General features: G+C 38.2%; 1 protein-coding gene across 4 annotated transcripts in view; it reads left to right on the top strand.

The window, feature by feature from the left end:
• The window catches only part of LOC144978176 (tektin-3-like), a 57,019-nt gene that overhangs the window by 7,760 nt on the left and 39,259 nt on the right, over nt 1-10,000 (top strand). The window contains exon 1 of one of the 4 annotated variants that reach the window (XM_078923890.1): nt 8,419-8,719. The exons of 2 other annotated variants lie outside the window; for them this stretch is intronic. The gene's annotated coding sequence lies outside the window, so the exon portion shown is untranslated. Of the gene's footprint in view, nt 1-8,418; nt 8,720-10,000 lie in introns of those variants that run through there. One more of the 4 variants, XM_078923892.1, reaches the window with a different exon arrangement.

Raw genomic sequence — 10,000 nt, 5'->3', positions numbered from 1 at the left:
TATATATATAATATATATATATATATATATAATATATAATACAAATTGTCACTGACATTATGTGGCCGAGACGTTCGTTTCTGTGGGCTTATTCCACGTCCTCAGGCGCCGACTGAGGACGTGGAATAAGCCCACAGAAACGAACGTCTCGGCCACATAATGTGAGTGACAATTTGTATTCTATATTAGCTCTAACCATAATTATCGAGCACTTTCGTACCTACGAGTACCCACCAACACTCATAAATAAATATATATATTATTATATATATATATATATATATATATATATATATATATATATATATATATATATATATATATATAAGCGGAATGAGCAAGATAAATCGTAGAGTTTAAAGTCTAGTAGCTGAACCACCTCAACATAGTACCAATTAGAGGCAATGGGGCAAACGTTGTTTTGATTTTCTTGCCAAAATGGGATAATGAATTTTGGCTTTGTCGATTCCAAGCAAAACGTTATTTTGTCGGTGAAGAAAAGGGACAGTGGTTGACACTTCAAACCGACAACCAGACATTAACTCACTCAATCCTAACACCGACTATATCCGTAGTTTACCCGGGTTACTTTTACCCCATGCCTATTTATTAAATTTTTCTGAGACAAATTATAGGCCTAGTATCAAAGCTAATGTTTTATAGTTTTTACATGTTAATGATATTTGAATAAAACTATCGATGTATATGCTCATTTTTAATACATTTTTTTTCAATTTTGAAAAGTGGCAAAAACCTCTAGGGTTGAGTGAGTTAATACCCATTCTGTTTGGGTTTTTTAAAATAACAACAAAAATTAAAAATTTTGGCCAGAAATGTCGTCCTTCAAATTATATTGATCGATTAAACAACCCTCATCTTCCCAAAAATTCTCCAACCTGGGAATTCCTAGAAATCCCAGGTTTGAGAATTTTTGTTAAGAGTTGAGTCATTTTAATCAATCGATCAGATATTTGAAGGACGGGTTTTCTGGCCAAAATTTTAAATACGTGTTTTTCCAGAGTGATTGTGAATTGTGAATTGTGTCGGGAGTTTTTTGGTTTCCACAAGGACATGATTCACATTCATGGATTCGACATCGTCGTGTTAATGATAAATTAAAGACGTTTGTTTGACTCCGCTTTATTGCAATCCCACGGTAATTTGAATCAGTTTTGAAATTAAGCGGATTATGCATTTAAAAGGAGAAGAGTCATGTTTTAGTTTTAAAAAAATATAAAAATGATTATAAATACTGAATTATATTTGAATTACGAATTTTTTTTTCGACAGAAACAACGGTGTTAACGGCCGAGTACTTATTTTACATATGACTACGGTGAGAAAATATGCGTAAAGACACTTTGATTATAAATATTTATCTTCACCTTCATCATCTTCTACTTCTCCTTTACCACCACCTCGTCCCATCTCCTTTCATCCTTGAGCTTTAAGCTTTTTAATACAGCACAATATACACAAAAGTGCTCAAAGTGCATTATAAACGGTCCTTAGCCAACAGCAACACTTAACATGCAGGACGAGACATGACGCCTGTTAGGCTATATTACAATTTTACGTATGAGTACGGTGAGAGAATGTGCGTAAAGACACTTTTCTAAGGACTCAACTATGAGCCGATCAGGGCGGGACTCGAACCCTAGACCTTCCTATCTGAGGGCTATTGTTACACCACATTACCACATAGTCGCATCTTCTAACGATAATACCAACAGTAAAATTGTGTTTAATCCCAAATAAGAAAATGTGTTTTCTTCGAACCCACTTTTTTATGCGATGCGTTTAGGTGAAAAAAAAACTCACAACATCCGACAGCCGGATATAAAGTACAAACACACAAAACCATGTGTAACCTTGAACGTTTATAGTCTGGTTATTACAGTTCAGTGAGAATTACTCCTAAACGCGGATGGCAGAAAACAATAACAAAGACCTGAGTGACGTCAACTTTATTCTATCTATATATCCTGCAACTAAAATTACCTTCAGGAATCTATTCATTATTATTTTTCCGAAGTACTGGTTACATACACACTTCCAATGATTTAGGAACCAACAGATATGAGGTTTTGATGTCACGACTTTTCTTCTGTACTCTAAGGGCAATTGCAATGACCACTGTTACGTCATAATGGTCATCACTGGTCACTCCAAGTTATTCAAGACCAGGTGATACTCACTCACACCGCCATTGAGTATTGAGTATCCTTGGGCTGGTCAATTATTCACGAACGTTGTGTCCGCGGGGGCGATCTAATCTCGTAACACGGGCAACGAAGTACAAACAGTTCAATATTTGGTGAGAATTCCAACACATCGATGTGGTTCTCACTTGGCCGTTGTCCGTGTGTTGTTTTGATAACCTTGTCTTGCACACTCAAAACAATAATATTATGATGCCATAGCAAATGTAGTGAGGTTTAATCAAAAATAAATAAATAAATAATAAACACAAAAGAACATTGAAGCTTTTGAAATGTGGTGCTTGAGAAGGATGCAGAGAATATCGTATACCGCACACAAAATGAATACCTGGCAAGTTGTGGAAAAATACCTGGTAAACGCGCCCGGGGGAGACAAAGAAAAACACTCATAGACCAACTGAAGGGCTTCACCAACCTAACAATCCAAGAGCTGTTTGAAAAAGCAAGAGACAGGGAGGAATGGAGAGAGATAATTCATGCAGTATCCGAAGCCTGGACCAGGCATGGAACCTAGAAGAGGAAGAATATATATATATATATATATATATATATATATATATATATATATATATATATATATATATATATATATATATATAACCAGTCTATAGATAGAATGAAGTTGGCGTCGTTCTGGTCTTTGTTATTGCTTTTTGCCATCCGCGTTGAGGAGTCATTCTCACTAAATTGTATTAACCAGACTATAAAAGATCATGGTTACATATAGTTTTGCGTGTTGGTCCGTTATACTTCCGGATGGCAATGTTGTAAGATTCTTAGCCAAGCGCATACTATTTATAAATCTATAAACGTTCAAGGTTACACATAGATTGGTGCCTCTTATTTGACGTAATATGTTAGTTAGTGTCCGACCGTAGCCATCGTTGACATATAGCCTGACACAAGAACCCTCTAAGACTTATAGTTTGACGTCATTTTTTAGATTTTTGTACCGTCTAGTGCGTTGTCGTTAGTAGAGCTCAAGGAAACACGTGATTCAATTTGTTGTACTATTGAATACAACTCACGATTTGTTTTCTTTTGTGGCCAAAGATTTGTCTTTTGATATTTTTTTGGTCAGTGTCAGGCTACAAGATTATAATAGCTACGGTCAGATCATACCCTTTGGTAACGCCTGACACGAAAAAAAATATTTTTATGTCTTTTTTAGGCTAGTAAGCGTCAAGTTGGTTGTCATTAGTAGTGCTCAAGGTAACAAAATGATCTCATTGATTGAACTGTAGAAAAAACTCACAGTTTGTTTTCTTTTCTGGTCAAAGACTTGTCTTATGACGTACTATTTTGGTCAGTGTCAGGCTGTGCGTTTACGAAGGCTACCATTCAACCCGACTTGCACTGAGTGGCAGGTCTGATAACCCAATATCTTATGGGCTCATTGGTGTAATCGAAATCTATTTTTGAAAATGACGCAAAATATAGTCCATTACAACAATGTTAAACTAGGCCCATAAGTCGATTCGTATGTCAGACCTGCATATTATATGCGGTTATGTGGTCTTGTGGTATGACACTCGCTTTCGACTCGGATGGTCCTGAATTCGAACCTCGCTCGGCGCATAGTTGAGTCCTTGGAAAAGGCTCTTTACTCACATTCTCTCACCGTACTCAGGTGTAAAATAAATATATTTATATATGTACTCGTCGATTCAATCCGTTCCAAGAAGTATAGGTACCACAAATACGACCCAAATCCATTCTACGTTCAAGAGTGGACTCGGGTTATTTTTTTCTTTCACACGCACCACTGACTCTTTGACCAGGATCTAGTTACGATGTCATATCTCTGTCAAAATCAGTTGAGGTTGGAAGTGTATGTGTGTGTGTGTGTGTGGGGCGGGGGGGGGGGGGGGGGGCAGGAGAAGAGAGAGAAGAAGAAGAAGAAGAAGGTCAAGGGTCATAGTTCTGTTTTACCACACAGGTGGTGGAAATCAATCATTGAGGTGACACAAGTAGGTTGGAATTCCATATAGTCTAATTATCTAACGACGTCAGAACCATTGGATTCTAGTTATATAGCAGCTTTGTCCTTATACAACTCACAAAGAAATGTCTGGAGGATTCGGTATTGTTCACAATGAGCCTATATGCGGCTATGTGATCTTGTGGTACGGCACTCGCTTTCGAATCGGAAGGTTCTGGGTTCGTGCCTCGCTCGGCGCATAGTTGAGTCCTTGAAGAAGGCTCTTTACTCACATTCTCTCACCGTACTCAGGTGTAAAATGAGTACCTGGCCGTTAAGAGCGAAAAAAAATTCGTAATATCGAGTAACAGGCGTCATGTCCCGTCCTACATGTTAAATGTTGCTGTTGGCCAGGGACCCCGTGTAAAATGCTTTGAGCACGTTTTGTTGATATTGCGCTATATAAAAGCTCAATTTAAAAAATGGGAATTGGGTTATTTGGCCTGCAAATACGAGCAAGTCGGACCCATATCGTTCAATTTTAGCGTTTGTACAAACATGATAATATCTATAATCACAGAACCTTTTAGTTTTTCGGCTCTTTTGTTTAACTATACAATTAAGATTTTTTTATATATTAGAAAAGATTCACATATTCGACTACAACTTGGAATAGAGCTTTTTTAACTCAACCGACGTGCACTTATTTGCAGGTCTAATAACCCAATTCCTTTTTTTTATTTATCTGAGGATGATCAAGATGGAAAAAAAGTATCATGTAAAAAAACTGGTTCCTATTTCATTGGAAGTGTAAAACCACTCTTCCGGGGAACTAGATACAGACCTTGTGTAATTGGATTCAGTAGTCTGATGTCACGCCACCCGGCAACGGCGGCCATCTTGGTTCTAAAATAAGTAATTTTTATTCCTCATGCTGGCTAGAACTTTTCATATGCCTTGTGATCAGAATGTGTAAAAGTCAAAACATGATCAAATTTATGGGGTTTTTTTCCTATGGATACGCTTTTATGCTCGCCGGAGAAATATTTCATACGGGCGTCCGCCATTGTTCCGATAGTTTAGAGCCAGTGTTACTAAGTTACCATGCGTCATTAGGAAGGAAATGACGTTATGACTGTTGGAGAGTATTGATCTTATAGTGTCAGAGTGACGGCATCTTAATTTATATTCTAAATCTATGCTGGTCGTCAATAAATTTCATCCAACCTCGCTCTTTTAACGTCCCGTAATCCTAAGAATCTGCCTGTATTATATCCTGCTGCTAAAATAGTTATGTCACCTCTATGTAACCTATTCATTATTAGTACATAATCCAAAGGACTGGTTACATACCCACTTCCAAAGATTTAGGAACCAAAAGTGTAGACAGATTTTTTGATGTCACATTTTTCTTCTGGGTGGGGTTCGTGACCTCCCATAGTGGGCAGGGAGGTACATACTGTGTCTTCTATCCCCTTATATCTGTTATCCAACTTGCTTTCTATCATTGTCTTGGAATGGGATTACTTGGTTTTGTCCTGACCCCGTCTGAAGGGGAAACAGTCAAATGTATAGTTATTTATGGGAGATGATTTTTTTTCCTTGTAAATCATCTCACTGTTTTGAACTGTCTTATGTTTTGTTTACATATTGATTATGATTTGTAAACATTTGAGTGTAGTCCTCTTAGTGGGGACATGTGTTTGTGGCTGGATGAGACTTTTAGGTGATCTCAAACTAATTACTTTGATAGTGTGCTCTTGGAATCTACATCTGTTCCCTATTTGAACCAATTACTCCTTGTCTGCCTTATTCTTGGGTGCTTTAATTGTAATTATAGAAATGTTTACTTTCCCATTTTCTTCCTTTTTACTGGCGCTGATATGACCTTAACGTGTTGCAAGCACCGTAAAACAATTAAAAACAAAACGAAACAACGTTTTTCCCCTATTTACATCTGTTGTTATGATAATTAATCAGGCAAAAAGGTAAGATGGCTGATTTGAGTAGCAATCGCATTCCCTCATTAATCCACTTGTTTAATACGAGTAGGTGGCTGGGTCTACAATAAGCACAAATATATCACCTCTTGCGTTGACCAATTCAATAAAACCAAATGGCAGCAAACAAAGTCAAAGTATATTAAATTCATCAGAAGTGTTCCGTAGATTGATAGTCTTGGGTCAACTAAAATAGATTTGCGTGTCAAGGGGATGCCAATTGAAAATTAGGAATAGGGCTGTTATGTTTACTTGGATTATGATTTTAAGAGTATATTTTGAGACTGTAATGCAGAAACAGGAAACTTATAGAGTGGCAACAAGGTTGATTTGTAGGTCTATAGATAGTATGCAGATGACGTCACTCAGGCCTTTGTTATTGTTTTTGCCATCCGCGTTTGTGAGTTGTTCTCACTAAACTGTATTAACCAGACTATAAAAGTTCATGGTTACACAGAGTTTGTGTGTTGGTCCGTTATACTTCCGGATGGCATTAGGCTTTTAACGAAATCGGGTCGAACCCGAACGGATATAGCCTTCTCACGTGACCATGAACGAGATGTGGATAGTGAAGACTCTCAAGCGGTATGCAGCATCGGATCTAAGGTCACGTGATAGAGGATAGCCTGGGTTGCTGTTGGCTTGTGCTAGGGGAGGGGCAAGGTCAGTGTCATTCAATAGTATATAATTGTGCATGTGGCGCTCTATACAGAGAGAAAATTATAAATTGATTACGGGGGAAGGTGGGGGGAGGGGGGGGGGGGGGTGGGTTGACCCACAAACGATCGAGGTGTTGGGCTTCGGGTAGACCATGATACGAAATCAAAGAGAAAAGGCCGCTGGTACTTGGATGGTGGAAATGGTTGGGGGGGGGGGGGGTAGTGACAATCAGCATGGGATGTATATATTAACATTAATAATATAGGCAATAGATGACCAGGGATGTGTATTGTTTGTGTATTGTTTGTATATGTTTGTGTGTGTGTGTGTGTGTGTGTGTGTGTGTGTGCGCGCGCGTGTGTGTGTGTGTGAAAGGGATTACACAAAAACACCTTTCTCTGTAGCTTCCAAATGATTACGTATACGATAAATTTGAAACCCACATTGTTTGAATCAGCTCACTAATTAATTCCTGAGCCTTGAGATGGCGACGCAACTATTACATACAAGACCTTGCAGTCGAGACGGCAGGGCTTTTGGGTTACACAACCACTATTTACCCATCGGTCAGCGGTACTCTTTGATGTATACAACACTCACCGCCTTTACGCAAAGCCACCTGCCCATAAATCAAGAGATGGTCTCCTAACTGTTCACAAGCGAACTGTCAAACGAGCAATCGATGATTGGATAAGAATCTCAAGGTAAGTTTTGGAGAGGTGATATCCCCCCCACCAGTCATCGGACAGAACTTTCATTGCGTTATATCATATGAGCTCCGCCTCCTCTTTCTATTCGGGAGTGACGAGATTAGACGAGAGGACGCGAGAAAAAAAATGGTCACGTGTTGGGCAAGTCGTTCGTTAGGCGAGCTTCGGTGTCTAACTATAACTCCGTATTGTTGTGAACTCCTTGGCCAAGCGCATTCTATCTATATCAGGCCGTCTCACGTCGGTAACCCCCTCCCTCCGCGCATAATGTTTATTTGTAATACAACTTAAATTTGACTTAAGTTGTCGCAGCTTTTTATCTTTAGTTTGGGTGAGTACTTCTCACTAAATTTTCTCAAACAGTTATAAGTTTATTCTCCCACCTGTGGGGGGAGACCACAATACTTGAGCTTATACAGAGCAATATCCACAAAACATGCTCAAGACACTTTACATAGGATCCCTGATCATTAGCGACACGCAACATGTAGTACGAGACATGACGCCTGTTTTGTTATATCACAATTCTTTGCCGACAGAGACAACTCTGTTAACGGTCAGTTACTTATTTTTACCCCAGTGCGGTGAGAGAATGTGAGTAAAGAGCCTTTTCCGACTCAACCATGCGCAACTCAGAGCGGGACTCGAATCCAAGACCTTTCGGTCCGAAAGCGAGTGTCATACCACAAGACCACATAGCCGCACATAATATCGAACATTTTAAATGCCAATGAATAAATAAATGAATAATAAGTGAATCAATCACTCAGTAACCCCCACCAAAACATTTCAATTGGCAGCGAGTTTGTCCACCGTCACTCTCCTATGCGTAAAGTACACAGCGGTCAATCATGGCGTCTCGCGCCCACCGCCGCTACGACCCAATACGCACGCGTGACACCGTCGGCTTCCGGCGTTGCTGTGACGATCACTATGTCAACAGTGGGCCAGTGCCAGTTATCGATAGGCGCCTGTGATCGTGGTAGCTTGACGTCTTCCAGGCACACAATAGACAGGCTCTCCAACTCTTTCGCCGCTTTAGTCACAGGACGGAGGACTCGCAGGATCTTGTGGTGAAATAAATTAGTAGGGATCATAAAAAAGTTTTATCAACTTATTATTCATTACAGATTAAACATTTCTGTGATATTCTCTAATTTAGTCTTTATTCCTCGCTGTTGGAACTTCAGGATAATACGATAAAAGGTATTTATATAAATTTCCCATTGTCGTTCTTATGCGCTATATATAATTAGCAATTTATTTTATGTTCAGCTTTTAACATAGGTATCCCTTTTTTTCCCTTCTTTTTGAAAAAAAACTTTCTTCTTCTTCTTCTTCTTCTTCTTCTTCTTCTTCTTCTTCTTCTTCTTCTTCTTCTTCTTCTTCTTCTTCTTCTTCTTCTTCTTCTTCTTCTTCTTCTTCTTCTTCATCATCTTATTCTTCTTCCTTCTTCTTCTTCTTCTTTTCCTCCTCCTCCTCCTCCTCCTCCTCCTCCTCCTCCTCCTCCTTCTCTCTTCTTCCTTCTCTCCTCCTCCTCCTCCTCCTCCTCTCTCTCTTCTTTTCTTCTTCCTTCTTCTTCTTCTTCTTCTTCTTCTTCTTCTTCTTCTTCTTCTTCTTCTTCTTCTTCTTCTTCTTCTTCTTCTTCTTCTTCTTCATCATGATCATCTTCCTCTTCTTCTTCTTTTGATCAGAAAGTTCTACGACACCACTGGTAATGTCTCCTCTTTTCCTCTCATAACATATCTCAGGCTTAACTTAAATTCCTGTGCTTTTTGAGGAATACAGAAGTCAAGCAAAATGCTTTTTTAAAACGATATAATTAAATAATCCACAATCATTGTATACACAGCATATCAATTTAGAACGAAGACATTGTTCAGAAGCTATAATATATCATTATATTATATGATATAAAAGCCTAATATATTGGACACTTGACTTGCAATCAACTCTCATTCATGGTTGACAATGTCACGGATTAACACACAACAATGTCAGACATACAGATTCGTGTTTATTTCAATACACAACAATAGAAGATTGATCGTGGGTTGAAATGAATGCGTGGTTACCCAAACACAATCAACAGCTTGAATAAAAAGACCCATTGTGTTCCAATCTGTTCTTGTTTGGATTAATATGTTATAATATTCATTTCATAAGAATAAATTATATCGGCGAAAAAAACCCCAAAAACAATGGTACTGTATTTCTGAAAAAATAATGAATGAACAGCATTTAACCAAAAAAAAAAAAACTTATAAAAACATAAATACATTTCTTAATTACCATATAGATAGATGGCCGAGAATTTTCCTTTTGTGGGTTTTTTTTTTGTTTTGTTTTGGATTTTTGTTTGTTTGTTTTCTTTTTTTTTTTTTGTTTTTTGTTTTTTGTGATTGGCTGAAGAAGGGTTTAGAGCCTGAAACGTTCCGAGTTTTGTATGTTGTTCTTTTTTTTTTAAAAGCTGCGATATCCATCTTT

The sequence above is a fragment of the Berghia stephanieae genome, chromosome 8 (genome assembly GCF_034508935.2).
Source record: "Berghia stephanieae isolate SIO BIC M18660-M18661 chromosome 8, UCSD_Bste_1.3, whole genome shotgun sequence".
Taxonomy (NCBI): domain Eukaryota; kingdom Metazoa; phylum Mollusca; class Gastropoda; order Nudibranchia; family Aeolidiidae; genus Berghia; species Berghia stephanieae.
Note: the sequence above shows the minus strand (reverse complement) of the source record. Positions and strands in the feature narration are given on the sequence as shown.